At 42.8% G+C, this 27,130-nt stretch overlaps 1 long non-coding RNA gene across 2 annotated transcripts in view; it reads left to right on the top strand.

The window, feature by feature from the left end:
- The first annotated feature begins 767 nt into the window (after nt 1-767).
- The window catches only part of LOC307220960, a 91,233-nt gene continuing 64,870 nt past the window's right edge, over nt 768-27,130 (top strand). Inside the window, exons 1-2 of one of the 2 annotated variants that reach the window (XR_013841223.1) lie at nt 768-1,222; nt 8,144-8,257. This is a non-coding gene — a long non-coding RNA (uncharacterized lncRNA). Of the gene's footprint in view, nt 1,223-6,576; nt 6,849-8,143; nt 8,258-27,130 lie in introns of those variants that run through there. The other variant, XR_013841224.1, reaches the window with a different exon arrangement.

Here is a 27,130-nt window from a genome sequence, read left to right as displayed (position 1 = left end):
GGGAAATCCCATCTGTGCTATAAAGTGGTATCATACCACTTTAAATAGCCACAGCTCCCCACAAAGAAACATAGAGTAGTTAGGGTGCTGAGAATTCTTGAGAGACACCATCTTCCCCTCTCAGAGCTGCAATTCCCAGAGTGGTTTCACAATCACTCCTTCTCCCAAGGGAACTCTGGGAATTGGAGCTCTGTGGGGGGAAGAGATGTCTCCAAACAACTCTCAGAATGCAAGGAGGCAATCTTTAGCTTTTATTTTTTTATTTTGACAAAGTAATAATAATGTTGTTGTTGTTTAGTCGGTTAGTCGTGTCTGACTCTTCGTGACCCCATGGACCAGAGCACGCCAGGCACTCCTGTCTTCCACTGCTTCCCGCAGTTTGGTCAAACTCATGTTGGTAGCTTCAAGGATACTGTCCAGCCATCTCGTCCTCTGTCGTCCCCTTCTCCTTGTGCCCTCCATCTTTCCCAACATCAGGGAAAGATAATAATAAATAATAATAATAATAGTAATAAAGACTAAAAATGTGCACCCACCCCCAAGACCATTCCATTGTACATGATAACTTATCATTAATAGCTGTATACCCCACAGCCTTTAGCTCTTGGCGAAGGCTTCTTTCTGGTGTACCTCGGCGCCATCTATTCAGAGAGTTTAGTGCAAAGTTTGCTGCCGCTCAACGATTTTGTCTACTGAAATAACCACGGGGTGAATCCTGCTGAAGTGAAGGCCTTCTAAGCGAAAGCGCATGGAGGTTATTTCTTTGGTTTGCTTTTTCCAGATTTAGCTCTATGTATGTGAAGCTCCTGTCTGTAGCTGGCTCTCTCTCTCTTCTTGATTAATGTGAGCTCCTCTCTTGCCGCAGTGCTCTTGGCCCTTCTCTCCTGAGCCTGTCCAAAAGACTGCTGCTTTAGTAATTTTCCTCTTCTACTCCCCTGACGGTCACTTCTCTTCTGGTGGCCTTCTTTTTTTTTTGTTTTTTATCCTTGAGACAATAAAGCTCCTCTTCCACCCGCTGTGCAAAACGTTTCCCTCACAGTGATGGATGCCCTTTCCTCGGAAAGATACTTGGTATATTTTCTCCATCTTAAGAGTCAAAAATAGCCCTTAACAGACACCTGACCAAGTCAAAGGAGCCTGATAACATCCCTCTCATGGATTCGGCCACACCTGCCAAATTGTTGCGTACATTTATGGACCCAACATAAATATAGGACCTGAGGTAAACCACAATCATTTTCCTCATGAGACATATATTCTCAAAAAAGAATGAGAACATTGTCCTGGGTAAAATCAGAGCATCTAAACCAGGCATGTCCAAAGTCCTTTTCAGTATACAGTTGTACCTCTGGTTACGAACTTAATTTGTTCCAGAGGTCCGTTCTTAACCTGAGGTGCCACTTTAGCTAATGGGGCCTCCCGCTGCTGCCACGCTGCAATTTCTGTTCTCATCCTGAGGTAAAGTTCTTAACCTGAGGTACTACTTCCGGGTTAGCAGAGTCTGTAACCCGAAGTGTATGTAACCTGAGGTACCATTGTATGTCTTGGGGTAAAATCCTAAGAAAAGCTCAACAACGTTGATCGGCCCTCATGCATGTTCACTTCATCAAATCTGGCCCTCTTTGAAAAAAGTTTGGGCACCCCTAATCTAAATCAAGGTTCTCCAGCTGTGGTCAGCAGGCCATGGGCGTTCTGTGAGCTTCATTCAGGTGGTCCATGGTTTTGTGCTTGAATATGAAGGTGGCACATCTGTGGGATTAAATGTTTATATATTTTTATAGCTATTGCCTCTTTTATTTTTCTGTATTGTAATTTGAATTCCAATTGTCATGCAATACGGAAGAAGAAAAAGAAGCATGAAAAATACAATTAAAAACCAAAAACATCTAGCACAGTGCATTACGGTTGCTATAGATGGCTGAAAAGCCATTGGGGGGGTCTTCCAAGACCCCCAGCATTCTCAAGTGGTCCATGGGGGAAGAAAAGTTGGGGGATCGCTGACCTGAATGAATTTTAGTAGGCTGTGCTTCCTGAATAAAATAGGGACCAGATGAAAGCTTCAGAATTGGGTATAGCTGAAGACTTAAATAAAATAGCCTCTCCTCACCCTGCCAAATGCAGCAAATCTCATGTGTTTAGTGTTTATTTCCTCTTCGGTTTGGGGTAGGTCTGAACTCGTCCTGCGATGTGCCCCTTGTAGAACAGCAAATACTCTGGGCCATTTTGCAGGTAGCACCCATAGAACAGAAGTGAGGAATTGTTGCTGACAGTGAATGACAAATGAATGTTAAAAAAAGGGGGAATGTAAATAAGATTTGTGAAATGATGCTTGTAGAGGCCACTTTGCTCATGTGGAAACCTTGGTGAACTACCACTTTGTCATTGTCATTAAGGAACTTTTGATCTCCGAAGCTGTTTCTGTTCTTATTGTCTTTTTAGGCTCAGCGCTTCTGTTCTGGGCTCCTGAAGCCCATCTCTCTGTTACAACCCTATGCTGGTTTCACTATTGTGGCTCCTTTCAAAGAAACCTTGGGATTTTACTTTTGTGATAGCAATGTACAAGCTTAGTCAGGCTCAGATTGCATTTTTGTTGTTGTTTAGTTGTTTAGTTGTGTCTGACTCTTCGTGACCCCATGGACCAGAGTACGCCAGGCTCTCCTGTCTTCCACTGCCTCCCGCAGTTTGGTCAAACTCATGCTGGTAGCTTCGAGAACACTGTCCAACCATCTCATCCTCTGTCGTCCCCTTCTCCTTGTGCCCTCCATCTTTCCCAGCATCAGGGTCTTTTCCAGGGAGTCTTCTCTTCTCTCTCTTTTTTTTAAAAAATAATATTTATTAACATTTTAAAGACTGCGAAAGAAAGACAAAGAATTAAACAAAACAATACAATACAATACAAAAACATAAACACCACACAACACCAACCCCCAAACATTAAATTAACAAAACCAAACAAACACAATTTAAAACACATCTAATAAGTTCAGTATCTTAACTTTCATTTACTTGTTTCAACGACCTCCTCACACCTCCCTTTTTGTATTCCACTTTAATTAAGAAGAAGAAGAAGAAGAAGAAGAGTTTGGGTTTGATATCCCGCTTTAACACTACCCAAAGGAGTCTCAAAGCAGCTAACATTCTCCTTTCCCTTCCTCCCCCACAACAAACACTCTGTGAGGTGAGTGGGGCTGAGAGACTTCAAAGAAGTGTGACTAGCCCAAGGTCACCCAGCAGCTGCATGTGGAGGAGCGGAGACGCGAACCCGGTTCACCAGATTACGAGTCTCCTGCTCTTAACCACTACACCACACTGGCTTCAGCACTGTTTCAGCAATTCCTTTCCATCTTCCTCTGTTTTCTGTCCTGTAATTTATCTTAACATATTCTAACTTTTTTCCCCCTTTAATATATAATTGTCTTAACATATTTTAACTTTATTTTCCCTTTAATACTCTAATAATCTATTTGTACTTAATTCCTTGTAACATTTCTACTAAAGCCATATAGCTCCTTTCCAACATTTTTCTAACACTCATTAATTTTACAATATTTTTATAAATAGTCTTTAAACTTTTTCCAATCTTCTTCCACCGACTCTTCTCCCTGGTCCCGGATTCTGCCAGTCATATTCGCCAATTTCCTATAGTCCATCAACCTGGTGATCTTCTGTCCGATGCTCTTAACTCTTTTCCAAGTCCCTTCTGCGAGTCTTCTTCATATTTATACATGAACTTTACTTTGTCTTCCACTGATCTTATTTTCATTTTCCTTCCTTTGAGGCTAAAGAGTAGATCTCGGGGGAACTCCCACCTAAAGATGATTTTATTCCTTCTCGACAGGGCAACCAAATCTCTGTAGTTAAATCTAAGATCCGAAAGGTATTTCAGGATGTCTTTCAAAATTTCCACTCTTGACTGTTGTTCTTCTAAGTTCCTCTGGTATTTCCAACAGTCTCTTATTTTGTTCTTCTCTTTTTTCCCTCCTCTTCCAAGTCCGAGAGCCCTCACAGTTTTAATCTCTTCTTGACCCAAGTCCCGGTCCCAAAAGTCATCAAATTCCTGTGTAAGGAAATCTATCAAACTTTCCTTCTCCAGTTCAGATAGGACTCTGATCCTCGAAATCTGATTTTCTTTAAATTCAATCATAGCAGGCATCAACTTTTGGTCATCAAATTGCATCTGTAAGGCTGGGACTCTCTCTCTCTCCAATTGTGTTACTTTAGGTTCAACAGCAATAACTTTCTCCCTAGCCTTCTCCGCAGTTTGCCATGTCAAAGTAGATTCCTGTGTCAGTTTCTGAATAGTTTCTATATTGGTGTTCACTTTTTGTCCCAAATTGTCAATTTTGGTGGTTACCACATCCACCTTTTTGTGAAGCTGTTCCAGTGAGTCACTTATCTTACATAATACAACCACTAAGGCCTCTTCTGTCAACATTCTTAACCGATTCAAGGTCCCCAGAATCTCACAGGTTTTTATCTTGCAGCTGGAAATTCCCCCAGCTCAACTCTTGTGACAGTTTCAAAAGTTTATTCTAGAGGGAAACAGTTCCTCTAGAGGAAAACAGTTTCTATTTGTATTAGTCCTTTTAAACTCAATTCAAACAATAAAGTTAGTTTCAATTTTCTGTTACTTTTACTCCTTTTTAAACACAGATAGAGACCATGGAAACAATGTATTCCTCTTATTTAACTGTCAGTGAACGCTCTAATCATGGTCAGTCCTGTTGGCAGCCCGTTTCCAGGATCGGAGCAGTGGTATATTAACTCTGTTCGCTCTCTCCTGCAGGTATACTCAGTCCAAAACTTTCTCCCTCTTCTCCTGCCACCAAGGGGGGTTTAGTATTTTTTACTGATGGAAATTTAGTCCTTTACAATAGGCTTTCCGAGACTTCAGCTTGCATCCTCATTGCTTCAATCTATTTACAAAAGGGGAAGGTGGACTTCCTGTTTTAGACCTCCCCGTTTCGGCACCAAATTAAGACGTTTAAAAATCCAATTCTCCGCTCTACTCACGGGTAGTTGCTTTAAGATCAAATTGTCCACAGGAAAAAGTCAGCGCTCTCCGGCAACAGCTATGCGGCTTCGCTCCATGGAAGAAGCAGTCAATTCAAAGCACCGTGCCGCTCACCCCACGTCGCTCCGGATCCCCGAAACCGGGTTTCCCCGCGAGTAGGGGAGGCGCAAAAGGTGCGAGCCGAATCCCACGTTCACAGGCTTCACCCGCCTGTGATTTCTAGTGGGCCTCCGCCTCAGGGAGTCTTCTCTTCTCATGAGGTGGCCAAAGTATTGGAGCCTCAGCTTCAGGATCTGTCCTTCCAGTGAGCACTTAGGGCTGCTTTCCTTAAGAATGGATAGGTTTGATCTTCTTGCAGTTCATGGGACTCTCAAGAATCTCCTCCAGCACCATAATTCAAAAGCATCAATTCTCTGGCAATCAGCCTTCTTTATGGTCCAGCTCTCACTTCCATACATCACTACTGGGCAGATTGCATTTAGTTTGCATTAAGTCAAACTATTTCCTAAAAAAGAAGAGAATGGGGGGGGGGGAAGATAAGAACCAGGAAATATATTGGCTTAATCTGAGCCGACCCTACCTATCCTACATTTGAAGTACTCTTATTCCACTTTAGAATCATAGAATTGTAGTGTTGGAAGGGATCCTAAGACACATCTAGTCCAACCCCCAGCAGTGCGGGAATAATAATTCCTCCCCCAAAAATCCTGAAGCTTGTAAAAGATACTGAGTTTGTAAAGGACACCGAGAACCTTAACAAACTACAGTTCCCATGATTCTTGGGGGACAGCCATAATGGTTAAAGGTAAAGGTAAAGGGACCCCTGACCGTTAGGTCCAGTCGTGGCCGATTCTGGGGTTGCGGCGCTCATCTCGCTTTACTGGCCAAGGGAGCCAGCGTACAGCTTCCGGGTCATGTGGCCAGCATGACTAAGCTGCTTCTGGCGAACCACAGCAGTGCATGGAAACACCTTTTCCCTTTCCACTGGAGTGGTACCTATTTATCTACTTGCACTTTGACGTGCTTTCAAACTGCTAGGTTGGCAGGAGCTGGGACCGAGCAATGGGAGCTCACCCAGTCGCAGGGATTCAAACCACTGACCTGATTACCAGCCCTCTGTGGTTTAGACCACAGCGCCACCCAGGTTAAAGGGTGGTTAAAGGGTGCTTTAAATGATTGGTGTGGGTGTTGCTCCATATCAATTTGGATTTCTTCCCATTTGATCCCATCCATCCTTCCTTCCTCCAAACCGTGGCCTTGCTATCCATGCATCCACTCAAGATCTTTTGAACCACTTTCATTCCCTCTCGCTCACTTTCCTTCCTGCCACCACTGCCTTGGCTGTTTCTCTTGCCCATTTCCTGGGACGTTGCTACACTCTTTGTACTTTTCAGATTAATTTTACTGGATCCAGCTGTCGTACTTTGACTCAGATCCCTTAGAAAAGCAAAGTGAGCTTTCATGTTTGTTTTGTCACTTTATGCCTGGGGATGGGAAGACAAGTGAACAAAGTACCGGTGACCCACGGCACTGACTCAGAACTCCAAATGTGCCCATGGAGCCGAAAAGGTTGCCAGCTCCTCTTCTGCATAATCACTGGCAACATAAATGCGAAGAAGACAAGCAGAAAACCGAACTATGAAGCATTCTGCTCTCTACAACTTTTGCTTGCTTTCCAGTGAGACTAAGAACAAAGCCCTTTGTCTGAATCTGACAGGAGTATCAAGATTTATTGATCTGAGAGAGAAATCTTTCTCAGAGATAATGTTTCACCTTGAGAAGTAATACAGTATAGCATTTCACCAACAGAAGAAGCTGTTGCATATACTGTTACGTAAGTTCAGGATTATATCCATTAGAGCAAATTAGGCTGGCACATTAGTTAATGGGAAACCAGGCTAGCTCTTAAAAACAATGTTCACAGGGGTTGTTTATGTGATCAGGGACTATTTGGAGGTTGTTTAAATAAATTTATGACCTTCCAAGTTGGCTAATAATTTGTTATCCTGTTGTGATTTCCTTGCGTGTGTTTTTTTGGAATTAGGTTTTCCAAATTGCTTATATTTTGGGATAAAGCAACGAAAGCAGTGCAGCACCAGAGAATGGAACTTTGTTGGAAATAAAATATGATGCTATACCATAATAGTTTAGAGTCAACAATAAATGTGTTACATACAGGAGGCTCGATGTGTTTGCATCGTTTTTAATGCATTTAATCAACAGTAATCAAAACTGTATGTAAAACTTTATAGGATTAATACTTTGCCATCAATACTGTCCAACTTTATTGCACCCTTCTAAGGTTGGTCATTATTAACGCCATTTTACATTTGATAAGAGAGGAAAGGTCCGGAGACACTTCCGGGTCACGTGGCCAGCGTGACATCGCTGCTCTGGCGAGCCAGAGCCGCACACGGAAACGCCGTTTACCTTCCCGCTGGTAAGCGGTCCCTATTTATCTACTTGCACCCGGAGGTGCTTTCGAACTGCTAGGTTGGCAGGCGCTGGGACCGAGCAGCGGGAGCGCACCCCGCCGCAGGGATTCGAACCGCCGACCTTTCGATCGGCAAGTCCTAGGCGCTGAGGCTTTAACCCACAGCGCCACCTGCGTCCCATTTCATTGAGGGGTAATCAACACAAATAACTTCTGGGAAATGTTCAGGTGCAGATCTCCAACAGGTGGACCCAATAGTGTGAGGTTGAACCCCAGAAATTTGTCTCTACATGCTTTGTCATGTTGCATGAATGAGACCGTCAAAAGTAAAATCTGTAAAATCTTGCTTATTGTGGTTGGCCCTCAGTGCTGATGTATTAAGGTATGTAGGGCCTTATAACCCAACTGTATGCACATTTACTCGGAAGGAAGCCCCACGTGTTTTATTGAGCCTTTGTCTCAAGTAAGTGTGTTTAGGATTACCGCCTGAGCTAGTTACAGCTTTAGAGGTTAACACTAAGACTGTGACAAATGTTTGCCTGTTTCAGTTTTCAGGTTGAAAAGAGCGCTTTGGGAGGGTGAGGATATTTTCTGACACCACCATTAATGCTAACTTTGTCTCCCAAAATGGTTCACTGTCCTTCCCCTACTCTTTGCACATAATTATTTGCTTCTTTCTGTTTTATTTCTATTAGGACTTCATCCAGTCACGGGATTTCACCCAATCACAGTCGTGGTTCATATTATGAACATGATGATGTCCATGATGCTAAGCAGCTAATCACACTGGGCTTGTGCTGATGTTGCAGGTAGAGAGATTCTTCCTGGACTAGTCATATGGGCAAACCTAGCCAACCAGGGTCAGGAAGGGCAACAAAGATCTATTTAGCTGGAGGGCAGTGCTTCGTGAGCAGCCAACCTCTCTCCTTTTCAGTGCTAATGAAAGCATTCCCCAAAATTGCCCTTTTGCCCAGCCATGCCCTTGCTAAAACCAACACCTTGAATTGCTGCCACTGCATTTTGGGAGAGCTGTAAAAAGGATGGCCCTTTGGCTGGTTCATGACCTTAAGTTTATGAAGGCATATATATGCAGGACCTAAAACTGTCCGCTATTCCCACTAGCAACAGTCCGAATCGTAAAACCCAGGAAGACGGATTTCAAGTATAGTTTATTTGCGCTGTCTGTAACTTCAGTAGCGATCATGTCAAACCAGTGAAATATTCTTCTTATAGGTGCGAATGGTGCCACAATGCCATCATCCCTGTCACATTGACACAAGCTGTATGTTTAGGAACGCTTAATGAATTGCATTCTTTCCCCCTCCTTCCCTGACTGACACATCTTATTGTCACTTACCATTTCAGGAAGTCCCATAACCTTGGGCCCTCTACTTGAAATGTCACTGTCTTATGATTAATGAACATAATGTGGCAATTTCTGTTATGGAATATGTTCTGCGAGAGCCAGCCCTTACTCCCATAACAGTGGAACAAAAGTGCGTCACTCAATACGTATCTATGAACTGTATTATGACTGATTTTAGTTACCAGCCAGGATTCTTAAATGGCAGTGATTTTTGAAGATTAGCATTTTAGGGTTGCCATCGTTGGTTTTACTAACACCGGATATCTGGGTATGGCTCAGGATCAGACCCAGTACAGACAAAAACAGCTGGGTCAGGGGCAGGGCCAAGGCAAAACCTTGTGGATAAGGGAAAGAGCCAGGGCAGGATTTTGGGTGTCAAGGTCAGAGAGCAGCAAAGTCAGAGAGCAAGTATTTTCAGAAGCAGAACCTGGATTATCCTATTTCTACACATCCCGGTAACAGTTAGATGACAGAAGATGGTTTTACAGATTAGACTAGCAAAATACTGGTTGGTTGACAATCCTTTTTTTTTTTTTTTTTTTTGCAAGTCATTCCCAATGGCTTCATTCCAAAACTGAAAAAGAATTACAAACATCAAATTCAAAATCCGTATTCGTTTTGTAACATAAGCCTATTACATAGTTGACTAGATTAAAATATAGACTTCCCTTTGCTATATATAAATGCAACACAATTAGAAATATTGTATTAGAAAATTTTATAATTCCCCTATACCCTCCACTCCCCTTCACCCATGTGTGATCTCAATATTTTTTTTTACTTCTTCCATCTTGTTGTGTTGTTGTAGTTTAATAATTATTCAAATGATTCTTTTATTATTTCCTTGCTTACCCCTGCATGTTTTACACATTATCTATCAATATTCCAGTTCCAGAACCATATTTTTGGTTGGTTAGCAATCCTATGAGCATGTTGCTTTAGCAAGGATGATCTATACAGATCTCTGTGAATGGCTTGGCTTGATGGATCGGGTCCTGCATTTGCAAAAGGGTGAACACACCCACATCCATCACTCTCAGTAGTGACTGAAGTCTGGTTGATGACTATGTCTATAGCCCATATAAATTGGGCATTGCCAAAATTGACCATGTGCCTAGGGATGGGCGCTGTATCAGGACCTCTTCCAACAGATGGTTTGTGCTGTCAGAGCTGGCTGCACTGCCAATATATTTAGCTGAACCATGTACGCTTGTGTGTGAGAGGATCTGTGGATCTTTTTCTTACTAAGTTATGGACTTCATTGCAGCAAACTGGTCACAACCGATGTTGGCATACATGACTTTGAAGGGGAATTAGGCAGCTACATGGAGAATAGGGCCACCATTGGCTATTGGGAGCACTAGAACCTCCAGATTCAGAGACATTACTAATTGGTGCTCAGGAGGAGCATCAAGAGCTGACTATTGTCTTCTAACCTCTAGGTTAGATTACTGCAATGCATTATACATAGGGCTGCCTCTGAAGATGGTTCAGAAACTTCAGCTGGTGCAGAATTAGGTAGCCAGGTTGCTCATCGACGCAAGATGGTTTGAGCACGTAATGCCAATACATTGGTTTCCAGGCCCAATTCAGAGTGCTGGTTTTTACCTATAAAGCCCAGTGGCGTAGCGTGGGTTGTCAGCACCCTGGGCAAGGCAAGTAATTTGTGCCCCCTAACCCGTGGATTTGCGCCCCCTAACCCTAACCCCCAGATGTTGTGCCCGGTGCGGCCGGCCCCCCTGCACCCCCCACGCTATGCCACTGATAAAACTTTAAATGGCTCAGGACTGCAGTATCTCAAGACCCGCCTCTCCTCATATGAACAGACCCTGACCTTACAATCATTATCTGAGGCGCTTCCTCGTGTTCCTGCTCCATGCAGGTGGCAACTCAAGAAGGGGCCTTTTCTGGAGTGGTTCCCCGTCTGTGGAATGCTTTCCCCAGAGAGGCCCATCTGGTACCTTCATTGCATATGTTTAGGCAGCAGGCAAAAAACATTCCTCTTCTTCCCAGGCCTTTGGCTAATTAAAAAACCGATAGCCGTTTAAACCGAGAGGGTATTGTTTTTGTTTGGTACTCTGTTAAGCAGTTTTGTATTTTTATATTGTGAACCACCCTGCGGTCCTTGGATGAGTATAGAAATTTAATAAACAAATGAAAAAGAAATAAATATCAAAATTCACACGCTGCTTGTGGATTTCCCAGAGCCACCTTGGGTGGCCATGGTTAGAAGCAAATTAAACATAACTTTCAGTAGATCCAGCAGAGCTCTTCTAATGTCCTTACGATCAATGCCGTAATGTTTTGCCCATTTAAAACAAACACTTTCTTTTTTACACCAACGGTGCTCCGTGATTGACGAGTGGCTATTTAGCTTCCTAGTGAAGCATTGAAATCTAAATGTGTGCCAAGTAACCAGCAACCCCCCCTCCCAAATCTCCTGCTACTCCTGAAAGAAGCAATTCTCACAGCATACAGACAATCTTGTTTTACAACGCTGGCCTGCTTGGCGTTAAATGGTTACGACCTTGAACAATTTTAATTGGGTTGTTTGGGGGTCAGTTCACATGGGAAGGAGAGGAATTCATGCAAAATTATTATGATGTAGTAAAACTTCTTCATTAAGACTGTAAGCAACATTCCAATGTAAACCTAACAATCACTTCTCCAGTTTTGATAAAAAAAGACCCTTTCTGTACAAAGTCCTCACTGGTATTCCACAAGTTGATTCTTCTTATGCCACAAATGTAAACAACACACAAAATTTGAAATTTGATTATAGTTTGGAGACTATCTGTTCCATTGACTTCTAGCTTGAATTTTGGAAGTTCTGTTCTTTCAAAAACATGGGGGGAAATGCATAGTCAGAATGATTATTCATTTCTTAGTGTAGGGGCACAATTCAGTTTTTATACTTATCACACTTAGTACCTGGCACAAAATAATGCAGTTTATTTTATTCGGCTCAGATCGGTGGCATGGTCGAAGGACCAATATTTATATATGTACACGCAAGTGAATGAGTGAGCTCTCTCACAATGCCAACTTATCCATTGCGCTTCACGGACATTATGCAGTAAATCCAACCCTGTCAACATATAAGGCCAATCAGAACACCAAACCCCTGCGCACTGAAATTTTTTGAAGTGAATAAACATTGTTCCAATTGCTACTAGTGCACTAGAAAGATTGCTGTGGGGGAAACCAGGGGTATGCTCACATTTGTGGCTTGAAACGTTGTGAGTTTGTTCCTTCATTTGCATTTTCAAGTTGCTTTTTCCTGCCAAATTTCATACTGAAACGGGGTCAGGAAAGTCGTCTTGGTTTGCCATATGCCCTCTTTTTCCCGGACACATCCTCTTTCTAAGGATTAAAATTTATTTGCGGGCAGATTTTTAAAATTTGACAAAATGTCCAGGTTTTTTTTGTTTGGTTTTTTTGTTTACAGTAACCCAAGAAACAAATTCTAGTGCATTAGACTCAGATCTAAGGCACCCAGCTAAGCTAGTATGCAACAGAGAATCACAACAGTGCAGCATCTTAAACTAGCTACATACTATAGAAATCCCTTCTGTGGCTGAACTAAAAGGACGCTGACTCGGCTACAAGATCTTGGAGAAGGAGTCTGGGAGGACAAGAGTTAACACTGCCCCCCCCCCCAGCAATGTGAACGTGAGCCCAAATGCTTTCATGTGGCAAGGGAGGGAGCAATATGCATTTTTATTATTTTGCTGTTGAAAGTTAAGAGCATTGCTGCTACCAATATATCACAGCTTTGATAGCCTACATATAGTAGGGGTATTTAAAATGAGTGTCATCACAGCGATCTGTAGTTAGAAGTAAAGTAAAGGTAAAGGGACCCCTGACCATTAGGTCCAGTCGTGACTGACTCTGGGGTTGTGGTGCTCATCTTGCTTTACTGGCTGAGGGAGCCGGCGTACAGCTTCCAGGTTATGTGGCCAGCATGACTAAGCCGCTTCTGGCGAACCAGAGCAGCACACAGAAACGCCGTTTACCTTCCTGCCGGAGTGGTACCTATTTATCTACTTGCACTTTGACGTGCTTTTGAACTGCTAGGTTGGCAGGAGCAGGGACCGAGCAATGGGAGCTCACCCATTCAAACCACTGACCTTCTGATCGGCAAGTCCCAGGTTCTGTGGTTTAACCCACAGTGCCACCTGCGTCCCTCAGTAGTGTTACCGGAAAAATCCGAGGGCTCCCTTGGACAAAACAAAGACACCAACCAGGATAACTTGGAGCAAAACAGCAGCCTGTAGGCTTGGCCTTTATTGAACTGTTGCAACAGGGTATTCCCCTCACGTGCAGGAGAGAGGAAAGACCCAGAAGAATAGTGTGCAAGGTCTTATAAAAACTTTTGAAATTCCCCTCCTCTAGGTCTAGCCCACCCCCAGAAACATCATGCATACATTACAGAAAGGAGGAGTTGAGGGAGGAGTTGGTGGTAACTTGAGTGTCTTGTCACCTGGCTGGTTCCTCCTTTCCCCCCTCCCCCTGGGTCACTTCCAGGAACTTCCAGGAGACAAAGGGGAGTTTGCAGTTTCCTGCCCCCTGAGGGAAGATCTGATCAGTGTCCTTTGTTTCAGTCCATGTTGAATCCACTCCCATATGCAAGTTCTTTGTGATCTTGATTGTCTTCTGTCTGGGATCATCAGGGTTGGCATGGGCAGGGCTCCTGTGTATGTGCTGAGACAGTGAAGGGATTATGGCTGACCAGGACTAAGTCACCCCCCTTTGTTAGTTCTTGTCATATGGAGTAAAAATAAAATGAAACAGTGCAAATCCGATGTATGATTGATTTTCTATTTTTCTATGAATTTATAACAGAAATGTGGCGTGTGTGTGTGTGTGTGAAGTTTATACAAACAGAATGATTGGGGTGGGGGGGTTCCTGCAACAGTTCCCCCCTTCGGAGATAAGATTGCAAAGGTGGCTACTTTGCAATCCTTTTCTCCGCACAATTTAAAGTGGTAAATATTAACCTGCTATTCTCCCTCCCAGATGCGTGTGTCCATGTGAACCTGAAAGGGACTTGGATGTCACATTTCTCAAGGATATTTGCATAGAAATGTAACATTGTAACAGTGCTCATAGTTAGACATAGGATATCACGTAAAATTAATATTTTGTTGCTCAGTTACTTGTGGTATTTTAGCACCTTGGAATAAATATTTTCTCAATAGTGGCGTATGCTTTACATTTAGCAGGAAGGTCCACCAATGACTGAAAAATGCAGTTTGCTTTGTCCCCCGCCATTTTTGTGTTCTCAGGTGTCAAAGTAGCTCTTCTGTGGTCTCACATCGGCATCGTGTCACAGTAGTAGCAATCCCTGGTGAATCCACTTAGGGCTTTCATATTAACCATGTTGCCTGGCACTCACCACAGCTGGCACAGGTTTGGACACGTCCTGAGAGAAATGTCTTTACCGTGGCCTTTCTATGGGGTTTTATTATTATAGGCTCTGGTCTTGCAGTCATGGGAAGTTGCTCACTTGCACATTAAGGACCAAAAAGCTAATTGCAGCCTGGATACACTTGCCCAATTCAAACTGAGTCCAATTTGAATTTATCTTGCCCCATGGTTCAACTTTTCAAACCAATCTGTTAAAAGAAACTCATTCTAAAAAGGGCACTTGTCCAAATAAGTCAATTTAACTCTATAAGGGATTATTCCGGCTAAACCAAAGCATACACACCTTCCTGAAGCTTCTCCTTGGTAAAGTGAGTTTTAGCACATTTTTAAAATGGGTAGGGAAGTTGGCAGAGTGCCAGGTGAAACAACTAAATGTGGTTATAAATTTATCTAATTCTAAACATTGGACTACATAATAGCCTGATCTGTAAAAAGCATAAAATGTATGAGAATCCTCCACTGGGGTGTAAGGAATAAGACATTAAACATAAAAACAATTACACACAAAAATAGCCACAAAAATAGCCCCAATTCCCCCCATTTGTGGAAATAACACACTGTCAGACACATTTCAACATTCCTACATAATAACACATAATACAAAACAAACTAATAGTATCAGTTGCATATCTTGAGACAATTGTGATATTTTTACGCATGTATCTTGAGGTTCAAAAGTGAGAAAATGTCCTTGCAATTCAACTCCTCCCCCCTTTGTCAGCCCCACTCCCCCGGCGGTCTATATCCTTTGAAAGAGATAGCTGTGGCCACTTTGAAAACTTTGGTGTCTGTTGCTGCAGGTGGTGGCGAAGCTTTTTTCATCATAGGTCTGTAGTAACACATCTGTAGAAGTGACATCCTGTAAGGGGCAGGGTTTTGGAGACTTAAAAAGATAGGAGTTAGTAAGGGGAAGGGGCAAAAGGGAAAAAGGATGTCCTTCAATTTACGTGGGAAGCTGCAAATAATAAAAATCTTAGCGGATTAAGCATTTCATTCATTCCAATATTATTATCACATTTCCATATAATTACTGTTATTATCTGCTAAGTTGGTTTGCTTTCCTTCACTTTGGAGAGAAAGAGGGGGGAACTGTAAAAAAATACAAGGTTAAAATAATAATAAAACACACACACGCACACACAATGACCTATGAGGAACAAAAATAAATAAATGCTAAGACACACAATTTCAAGAAATCTGAAGTAACAATGAAAATAAAAGAGTGTTTCTTGATGTGACAACATTGGCTAGAATGTTAATAGCAAAATACTGGGAAATGACTTAATACCAAGGAAAAAATGAATGGCAATTTAAAGTTGTGCAAGTACCTTGAACTAGCCAAAATGACAGAATTAATAAGAAATGCTCAGGCAAAAGGTAAACAAATACCATTCCACAAACAATGCTTGGTTGTGCTTCGATTAATTTCATGAAAAAACTGATTAAATAAATGAAAGGAGATTATTTGTAACTTTAAAAGTGTCAAAGCCACAAAGAGATGGAAGTCACTACTACAGCAGGGATTTCACAGAACAGAAAGAAAGTTGTTGTGGGAGGAAAAAGGGACAAACACTTTGTTATCGGGGTTCACATATCCTGTTAAAAGGGAAAAATTATTTCATGCGAGAGGCCTGTCAGGAAATGCTGTTCCTAAAATGCACACAAAGCCTGTTATAAAAGTTAAATCTCATTGGGGGGAGGACTATTCAAGAGTGGAACTCGCAGTGGGAGCGCTTTGATATTTACCTGTGAAAAGAATTTGTCATGTTAAGATTTGGAACCTGGAAGACTCTTGACTTTTGATGGGCTAGTTTTTTTTTTTTTTTTTTTTAATCCTTTTGTCTTACGAAGCCCCTGGAGGAAAGGACACATTAAGGGTGATTTCCCTCAGTGGCTCCAAGTTTTACATAAGGAAATTTGGATAAATTTCCCCCTTCAGCCCAAGCTCCTCTCACTCCCTACAGTTCCCCCTTCTTTGCTGATCTAGCCTCTGTGCATGTGCAGAGTTCATGTCTCTTTTATACTATTGAAAATGTTGAAACCTTTGGCTAAATTACCATTTGAATAAAGGGAATGAAGGGTAAGGAGTAGATTTTAAAAATAGGGTTAGATTTTAAAACAAAAAAGAGAAACTCAGCAATTTAAGTATTCACAAGAGCTAGCAATTGCAGCCCAAGCAAAAGGGATTGCTTCCTTTATGTACAGGAAAGGGCTAATATCCCTCTGGCAATTCGCGGAACAATGCCACGCCCTTATATATGGGAAAAAATGGCCAGAGAGTCAGAATTTATAGATTTTTTTTTTTTTTTTTTTAACATTCTCAGTCATTTCAGCCTTACCATTTGCAGACAAATTTTGCTGCCCTTTATTTACAGGATAAATGGTCAAGACTCATATGTATTTTATGTGCTTAAACTTTGAATTGACTTAGAAGTTTGATTTATTTATTTTTTAATAGTAGAGAAAATGATAAACACTGTAATCACTCAAATGCTTGAAATTACCAGTTCTGCTTCAAAACATCACGGATTTTTTTACCTCTCACCTTTTTTAAAGAAAAAACAAAGAGCAAAGTTGGGCTGAATTTCAACTCATCACATGCTTGCAGACACATGGCCCTCCACACAGCCACAAATTGGGAGAGCTGAAAGGGACCCTTGGGTCATCTAGTCCAACCCTAAATACAGTGTTCATAGCAAGATTTCAAAGCAAGATTTGCAGTACCAAAAGGACATATACATTTAAGTACAGATTTTTAACTGGGAAAGGAAACATCTATGCTCGTATCATGTACTAAGGAAGAGAAAAAGCAAAGTAGCCAACTTTACACAGAGCCGTTTTAGCAGATCTTGAGATAGTTTGAGTGAGTTTGCTTCCTTCAAGTTCCTAGAGAAATTATCTTTAAAGGAAGATTGAAGTGAACATTTTTCCTAAGAGGGAGAGGATCTCTTATAAAACATAGTTAAAACAGCCATAGATTTGATTTAAAAGGAATACAAAAGTGAGTTTTTCCTGAACTTGCATAGGAATAGTAAGCCTAATCTATGCCCCCCCCCCTTGCAGTTTCCTTTAAAGGAAGCTTACTTGGGAGTAAATTTACCTAGCACAGAAGTAAGAAGGAGAAGTGGGGGGGGAAAACATGAAAGAGACAGAATGAAACAAGGTGGGCATTTTCTAAGAAAAGAGGCCAGGAAGTCTTATAGAGACTGATATCAGGACTGGACTCAGATAGACAATTTTGCTGGCTATGGAAGCCTCTACATTTAAAACCAATTTTTAATACCAATTTTTTCTTAGAAAGAACACATTTTCATAGGCAGATGCTTAATGAAATACATACACTGCATTTTAGCTTGAGAGAGCAGTTGGCTCTACTAGGCTTTTGCAGCAGAAACATTAGTTTTTTTCACAGCACATTTCAAAATACTGGAAAGAAATACTGGAACACGGATATAAACTCATAAACTCAAACGTTGCAACATAACATTATCTACCATCAACTTAAAATCATACTCCTCACTCAAGCTACTCGGAGGAAGACTCCTTGGAGCCTCTCTCAAAGAACAAACATTTGCACACTTCATTCTAATGATTTATTTATTTATTTATTGGTCCTGTTTAAGACTGATGAGGCCCAACATGGCTTCCTTAGATTTAAAATTTCGAAGCATGCTTGCAATTTAAAAACTATGTGCATTTAAGAACAGTCTGTGGATGCCGGAGTCAATGTAAACACAAACCCTTTAAATATTTCCAAATCTTTGAGTACATCTCTTATCTTTTTTTTTTTTTTTTGAGAAACTAAGATCTCAAATGCATGGGCTCCCAGGCTGGGCTATTATATCTACTGCCTTCTGAGCACCATTAAATTTACGGTTTCATGTTCTAGCTTTAGGTTCTAGTTTAACAACCCAAATTTGATGTGTTCAGCTCTCCCTAAGGGTTCAAACCCTGATTTTGTTAAAGGATCCCTGGGGTGGCCACTGTGCCCTGGGTGGTGGGCCTAAGCCACCCACTAAAAGTTACAATGGTCTCGTACTTTGTACTTGGAGAGACCATTTTGCCCCTTTATTTTTTTTATTTTATTTTTCCCAATTGGAGATGACAAGCTGGAGGGGCATATTAGAATCCTCTCTGGGGCAAAAAGGCTTCAAGGAAGCTTTGTTGCCAGGAGGAGTCCAGTTAGGGTGTTTAGTGAGCTCCCATTCTCTCATATGTTATTATTAGGCTTTTTTCTTCTTTTTTTTTCGTTAACGAAGTACGCTAAAGACAGAAAGAGTGGACGCACACACACAAGGGAAGAGGGGCAATGGGAAAGAAAGGGGGGACAGATAAAAGATCCTTTCAGTACTCAAAGTACCCTTGACTAACACAATTCCTACTTATCTATAAACCACGAATTAATTTCTGGAAATCTCAAACCTGAACCTGAAACTCAAACCACGGGTCTCTCTCTGCCCGGAAACTCAAACCACGGGTCTCTGCCCGGAAACTAAACCACGGGTCTCTCTGCCCGGAATTCCTTACCTCAGCGCTGTTTACAAGACAATTTCCCCCTCTACCCTCCACGACAGCCTCCTGCCTAGCCTTTGAGACTAAGTTCGGAACCCCTACTGGACGCTTGCACAGTGCAATGCCAGATTAAGGCCCGAGAAAATGAAGGTTTGGAAAGGAAACAAACAACCTTGCGTTCTCACGTACCCGGGTCATCCCTAACAAAGGTCGCCAGGCAGGAGGGGCAGCTTTGTTTGCATAATTAGAGGAGAGAGAGAGAGAGAGAGAGAGAGAGAGAGAGAGAGTGCTTTGAAGGATGCCTCTGGACGACTCCGAGAGAGGGACATCAGAGAAAAACAGTAAAGAGCCACGCTTTCCCGGACTCAATTCCAAGACGGAAAACGGGGGAGAAAAGGGATAGAGAGATTAAGACGTTCCTGGACGACCCCGAGTGGGAACATCGGAAAACAGTAAAAGTACCACAATTTCCCCGGACACGTTCCGCGTAAGAAATTGGGGGGAGAGAAAGGGAAAGGTTTTGGCGTTCCTGGACGACCCCGAGAGGGAACGTCAGACAGTAAAGTTCCGCGACCTCCCTGGCCACTTTCCGAAAGGGGAGGATCGGGGGAGAAAAGGGGAGAGTTTAAGAGACGTTCCTGGACGACCCCGGGAGGGAACGTCAGAAATGAAAGAAAGGAAAGTCTGGCTGTCGTGGGGACGCTGCTTCTCCACCCCCCTCCCAATGTATTTACTTCAAACCATACTCACGTTTGAAGATGTCCCCCGCGGATCCCGGGATCCTTTCCCCTTAGCCGGCTTGACCTCGCCTTTGCTCCCCCCGGTTGGGCTTTTGGTGACGATTGATTACCGCCCGCAAAGAGGAGGCAGGGAGAGGAAGAAGGATCCCTGGGCTAAGGTTGCCCAGTGGCGCCCGATCCCCTCTATCTCCCCTCTCACCTTTGCAGGAGAACCAAGTGTCCCTGAGCATGGTCGCCAAACTGTTACCGGAAAAATCCGAGGGCTCCCTTGGACAAAACAAAGACACCAACCAGGATAACTTGGAGCAAAACAGCAGCCTGTAGGCTTGGCCTTTATTGAGCTGTTGCAACAGGGTATTCCCCTCACGTGCAGGAGAGAGGAAAGACCCAGAAGAATAGTGTGCAAGGTCTTATAAAAACTTTTGAAATTCCCCTCCTCTAGGTCTAGCCCACCCCCAGAAACATCATGCATACATTACAGAAAGGAGGAGTTGAGGGAGGAGTTGGTGGTAACTTGAGTGTCTTGTCACCTGGCTGGTTCCTCCTTTCCCCCCTCCCCCTGGGTCACTTCCAGGAACTTCCAGGAGACAAAGGGGAGTTTGCAGTTTCCTGCCCCCTGGGGGAAGATCTGATCAGTGTCCTTTGTTTCAGTCCATGTTGAATCCACTCCCATATGCAAGTTCTTTGTGATCTTGATTGTCTTCTGTCTGGGATCATCAGGGTTGGCATGGGCAGGGCTCCTGTGTATGTGCTGAGACAGTGAAGGGATTATGGCTGACCAGGACTAAGTCACCCCCCTTTGTTAGTTCTTGTCATATGGAGTAAAAATAAAATGAAACAGTGCAAATCCGATGTATGATTGATTTTCTATTTTTCTATGAATTTATAACAGAAATGTGGCGTGTGTGTGTGTGTGTGAAGTTTATACAAACAGAATGATTGGGGTGGGGGGGTTCCTGCAACAGTAGTAAAAGTAGAAGTCGGCAAATGTGTCCTCTTTTTTGCTCTTCAAAATATGGCGACCCTAAATTGTCTTCACTTGATGATTTCCTTCCCTGGGATGAACTCCATTTCTCTGCATGCCCCAAAGCTGCCTGACCTGTTCACCCCACAGTGTAACTGCAGCTTCTGTTTTGAATTTCCATGGAAACTGGTTTGATAGCAAGTACATTGAAGAGGGGTATTTCTCTAAAAGCTACAGGACTTTAATGCTCATCTGCCCCATTCAGTAGAAGGGTGATGAGCAGGGGCAGCAGCCCTGTGTGTGTCTATGTATTCAAAATGTTTTTACCAAGAAAAGCTGAGATGAAGGCAATCTTTCTAGAAGTGACTCATTTTTGTAAACGAATGTAAGTCTGCAGGGTATTAGCCGGAGAGTTTTCAAAGCAAAGAAAAAGGTTGGTTTTGCAGATACCAAGACCTAAATATTAATCGAAACTTAGCTGCGATTCTGCTGACACACATAATGAAGTTTTCCAGCTGTCACTCACTTTCGCTCCTGACAGTTCTAATGAAATGCTGCTGGCATAAAGGGTGCTCCTCAAGGGCCTGAAAAACTGAAACAGGTTTCTGGCCTTTAAAAAAAGATAAATTGCCGGCTATCTGCCCATTTTCTTCCCGTCTAGAAACTCCGAACGCTTTGTGCGTGCACTGGGCCAAGAAACAAAGATTGGAGGCTTTGTAATCCAAGATGAGTTTGAGAAACCACACATGCCTCCCTCGGTTTCTGCTCCTTCAGAAGTCCTTATGGAGGGCATCGGGAATAAACTTGACTGCGAGTGCGGTATTTAGGGCACAAGTCTAATTAAGGAAAGTCATTTTTGTTTCCTTTTTGAGAAGATGGAAATGTCACAGATAATAGCCATTAGTTAAACATTGGCAGCTGGTGGTAATAACACACCAGCCGCAAGGAAATATTGTCTGGGAAAAGGTTGCTCTGTAACCGAACTGCGTTAGGAGCAAAGCGTCGGTTGCCTTGAAACTCTTAGCAATGGGGTATAAAGAAGGGCAGGTACACATATAAGCAGCTGTGACAATCAATCCGGTCCTAGGATTGCACAGAACGAAGCAGCTGCTTTAGGAGGTGATTTTGGATTTCATGATCAGATTGCTGGATACTTAGTTTATTACTGTTGTGGTTTTACTACCAGGGAGTGGAGAAGAGGCATTTCTGGTGGTGGTTGAGGTGCGGAGGTTGTCTTATGACTTTCTTCTTCTTTGGCAATCACTCGTAGCCGGGTAAGATTGTCTTCTATAAACACAGTTTTAACCGTGGTTCTGTAAGTGACTGTGGAGGCCAATTCTGGATCCACACGTCCTTCCACAGTGGGGACATTGGTTTCCGGGCAGGAGTTGATCACGGTGAGGGATAGCCAAGCCAACTGTGCCTTCCTCTTAGCACGTTTCTCCTTTTTGCCCTGAGTTTGAGCGTCTTCAAAGCCCACGACACCTTTGGTAAAGGCTGTTCTCCAATTGGAGCGCTCGTAGGCCAGTGTTTCCGAACTGTCAGTGTTTATACTACATTTTTAAAGATTTGCCTTGAGAGAATCTTTGAACCTCTTTTGTTGACCACCAACATTACGCTTACCATTTTAAAGTTCAGAATAGAGTAGTTGCTTTGGAAGATGATCATCAGGCATCTGCACAACATGACCAGTCCAAAGAAGTTGATGTTGAAGAATCATTGCTTCGACACTGGTGATCTTTGGTTCTTCAAGTACACTGATACCCATGACTGAACTTGCAGTGGAGGCATCCTAGGGTGCTTCCAGACTGTCACTATTGTTGGGATTCAATCACATACTGGCAAATTCAGGTCATGCAGTTATAGATGATTGGGAGGCCTTGTGCCAGCAAACCTGCTTCCCCAAAAGTACGGGGTAACATTTGCTCTGATACAATGTCATCTAGTCTTCCGCTGCAAACAAATCAGAACGAAAGCTCATTCAATAGCAACATCGTCTAATTCTTTTGCAAGATCGATAAACAGATAATCTGGAAGCTCCCATATTCAGCATTTAATAGCTTTTAATGTTTGGTCTGACCAATAGCATCATCCCAGTAACTGTCCTGGACTGGTTGGATGCAGAGGAGTGCTAAGAGGAACCAGCTGGGGAGCCCCAATGGAAGAAGGGTCAGAGCCCATGGATTAGTGGTGGGACGATGGTGAGAGGGAGAAGACTGGGAGGAGGGAGTGTCGAAAGCTGAAATGGTGGCAGGCTTTAGTGAGCAGGAAGAGGCTGTGGCAGAGAGCAGTCCAGAACAAGAGGCAGAAGCAGAGGCTGGAGAAGATGGAGGCCAAGAGGCTGAGATGAGTAAGGCTGGTGAAAAAGCACAGGTATCTCCTGCTTCTACCACAACAAGCTCCCCTCCCGCTGGTCTCCTAAGACCAGGAGAGACATGAAGTGGGAGCAGCAAAGGCAGGCACACCTGCGTAGTCTGATTCCTTGGGGGAAACCCTGGAGAAGTGGAGACTTAGGCAGCTGAGGGAACGTTTAGTCTCTGCAACTGCCTTGTAAGGGGCAAGACGTACTGAGAAAAGTTGCTGTGCTCATTAGGCTTGGCACCCCTGAGCAGGCCTTGTTTCTTCTCAGAAAGTGTTAACTCCACCTACTCTGTGTGATTTACTGCGGGTTCGCTTCTGACAGCAGCAATCAATTAAGCTAGATTGTTATAACCTGACTTGTAGCATCACATCTGGGGTATCTGACATCACCTACAGCTGCATTACACACTGCGATTGCCGTGGCAAGCCTTTATGCATCAAATATGTAAAGGCTGAAGTTAAAAACACAGAGAAATGCACCCCCCCCCTCAACAGTCTGGGCCAATCAGCTTTCCCAGCCATGAGTACATGGGTGTTTAAAGATGTTCATACACAGGCTTTTACTAATACACTTGACATGTTTGTTGTCGAAAAACACCGGGGTCTGCAAATGGCTGCAACAATGATTAGAAACAAAATGAACGGTGCATTTGGAAGTTGAGCATAGCTTTTCCATTCTCAGCTGGAATATCTGGGCGGCACAGCCTCTCTTCTACAAAATGAAAAAGTTATTAATTTTTAAAGTGTATTAACATATAATGAAGTGCATACATAATTCAGCTCTGTAAGCTCTGCTGTCCATGCCTCTTAGTAGTTATAAAGTACCTATTTAAATATACTTGGTTTTACATTTGGAGGCTGAACACATTCCTGCAGATGTCACAGTTCTGTTTGTGTTGTTAAGGCTCATGCAGAACTGGAAATATTGGTAGATATAATGTGATTCCCAGGGTCCTGGTTCATTTGTTTATTCAGTAAAAATAAACACAGAGGTTCTGGTTTTTACAACGACCTTCATACATGGAATGTAAGTTCTCCCACCTCTTCTAATGTGGCTGTCATTCCTGCTCAAAGGTAGTAAACATCTAAGGGTGTCTAGGGAGTCTATTTCCTAGAGCAGGGGAAACCAATCAGATGTATTACAAATAGAGATATTGGAGAATTCCAACGGGAACAGAAACGGCTGTGGAAATTGCCAGAATTCCAATGATCATCCAAGGTGTGGAACACAAGCAAATACAGTTGTACCTTGGTTGTTGAACATGGTTCAGCTCCTGAACGTTTGAAAAGCAGAAGTGAGTGTTCCAGTTTTCGAATGATTTTCTGAAGCCGAACGTCTGCCTTGGTTTCCAAACAGTTCTGGGAGTCGAATGGACTCCCAGAACACATTCTGTTCGAGAACCAAGGTACGACTGTATGACTGATATTCGCTATCAGTTTTTATAATCCTTGAATGATACATAATTATGTTTTCTGCATTTTTTGACATTTCCCTTTCATTCAGATGCACTGAAGTTAATGACGTAATTAGTTACCTCATTAATTACATAGGTTTTGGGTAAGAGTGGATAGTGAGATGAATGATAAACGTTTTAGTGGAAGCTGAACTGCAGCAGAACAGGAACAGCACTGATTGCAAGGGACTCGGGAAGGGCTAGAAATCACTACCGCCTCACATTCCTAATTACAAGGCAATTGGCCAGATTGTATGCATTATGAGGTTTGCCTGACCCATGTCATCATAGTTAGAATTTAGGGAATTTAGTTAGAATTTAGTTAGAATTTAGGGAATTCTAACTCGCCAGACAAAAATAGCTGCTCTTTGCTGGCAAAGGAGTGTGTGTTTGTCAGGGATTGGATAGCTCAGTCAGTACAGCATGAGACTCTGAATCTCATGGGTTTGAGACCCTCATTGGACAAAAAGATTCCTGCATGGTAGGGGGTTGGACTAGATGACCCTTGTGGTCCCTTCCAACTCTGCGATTCCTGTCACGGCTAAAAATTGGCCACTGTTTCTTTAATGCTAAAAGAGCTAAGTCAGCATGAGTCAGCGACCTACAATGACTCATGAAACCTTTCACCAAATTGTACCTGTATATATAGAGTGGTCAATGTTCGTGTTGGGTGTGGGTTGGTTGGATGGTAGAAAGCCGGTTGCGTTTGGTGTGTGTAAAAGCTGTCGGTCGTGGTTGGAGAAGAAGACTTTTTAAGAACAAAAGCAGCAATACTCTGCAAGAATACTCTTTCTCAAAGACTCTTGTGTGCCAACTAAGGTCTGAGGACTAGGCAAAGGAGTAAAAAGGAGGTCGGAACCTTTTCTTTTTCAAACACTGACAATTCCAAAGCTATTTTTCTAGCACGAACGCCTCCCTTGTTCTTCTATGAGGGTAATGGTGCCTCCCTCAGAGGTGCCAGAACTGAGTTCCAGTGAGTTTTGGCTGAAAAAAAGCCCTGTGTGATTCTATATTTTGGATCCAATAGGAAAGGATGGATCCATTAAAGTCCAGTCTGTATCATTTCTGCATGGAGACTGGACTAAGTCCATCCTGTCCTGTTTACACACAGATTTTTAGCAGAACATCTAAAATCTGCAAGGAAACACATTTTTTAAAAGGCACTTGTGCTCTGAGGGCCTCTGCTCTTGTCAAATACATGTGCCATGCTCCTCACCCCCTCCCTTGGGAATATTTCCTGAGCTGAAAACTGGACCATAAAGAAGGCTGATCACCAAAGAATTGATGCTTTTGAATTGTGGTGCTGGAGGAGACTCTTGAGAGTCCCATGGACTGCAAGAAGATCAAACCTATCCATTCTGAAGGAAATCAGCCTTGAGTGCTCACTGGAAGGACAGATCCTGAAGCTGAGGCTCCAATACTTTGGCCACCTCACGAGAAGAGAAGACTCCCTGCAAAAGACCCTGATGTTGGGAAAGATGGAGGGCACAAGGAGAAGGGGATGACGGAGGACGAGATGGTTGGACAGTGTTCTCGAAGCTAAAAGCATGAGTTTGACCAAACTGCAGGAGGCAGTGGAAGACAGAAGTGCCTGGCGTGCTTTGGTCCATGGGGTCACGAAGAGTCGGACATGACTAGACGACTAAACTCAACAACAAAAAATATCATGGAGCTTGCATGCAGATGTTGCATAAAACATCCTTGGATCTAGATGACCCTCAGGGTCCCTTCCAACTCTACATTTCTACAGTTCTATGACCCCCACCCCATTTTAGCGGCAGCTGAGGCCTGCCGCATTTGTGTTCCATTTCTAACTGCATTCCAGAAGAAAGTTTCTCCTGCCCAACTTGAGTGAGGTGCTTGTCTAGTTTAGCCTCGTTTAGTACGGCTCCATTTGCATTATTTTGTAGCAATCGTCACGATAAGGAAGGAAAATGGAAAATATAATACAGCACTGGCTTTTTTTCTAATTACTCTGCTCTAACATTTGTTTTGCCATGGGCTATTTCCAGCTGTACCGAAGTTCGGCAGCGCACTATCGCATTATCTAAATTTAGAATTCTGCTAAGATAACAGAGTGCTTAAGCACTTTTAATTGGACATATGTCTCCCTGTGTCTACTTGTACTGATAGCACACTCTGAAATTTCCCTTTTTGCAAGGAATCAGAGGAAAGTGGTATGACCTGCCTTGCTGCTTTCAATTTAATGAACAACTTCTTTAGGAAAAAAAAAAGGGGGGAGAGAGATTTTTGTGTCATTTCAGTAATGTTTAAATCATATTTCATCTAGGCCAATAAATGAAGAATCCTCGGGTCAAACACAAAGGGAGTAATTCGTTGCAAGATTATTGCATTGCATGGTAATGTAATATAATGTAATGTAATGTAATATAAACCACAGATGATGATGTTCCTTTCTATTAAGAAATAGTAATTATGTCAGAATTTCCCTAACTACATATAATATATGTGGTCCTTTGAAATAATATATGTAGAAGCTTTGAAATAGGCCAGACAGGAGCTGACATTGCCTGCATATACAAGTTTGACAGCAGTTTGAATCCCCTCAACAGGGTGGGATCCCATTGCTCTGTCCCAGCTCCTGCCAACCTTGCAGTTCAAAAGCACACCAGTGTAAGTAAATACAGTGGCGGGAGCGTAAATAGTGTTTCTGTGAGCTCTAGTTTCTGTCATGATTGTCCCAGAAGTGGTTTAGTCATGCTGGTCACATGACCCGGAAAAGCTGTCTGCGGACAAACGCTGGCTCCCTTGACCTGAAAGTGGAGATGATCGCTGCACCCCATAGTCAAATTTGACTGGACTTAATCGTCCAGGGGTCCTTTACCCCTTTCCCT

This window comes from Podarcis cretensis, assembly GCF_951804945.1.
Source record: "Podarcis cretensis genome assembly, chromosome: 7".
Lineage (NCBI taxonomy): Eukaryota > Metazoa > Chordata > Lepidosauria > Squamata > Lacertidae > Podarcis > Podarcis cretensis.
This window is presented reverse-complemented; position numbering and strand designations above follow the sequence as displayed.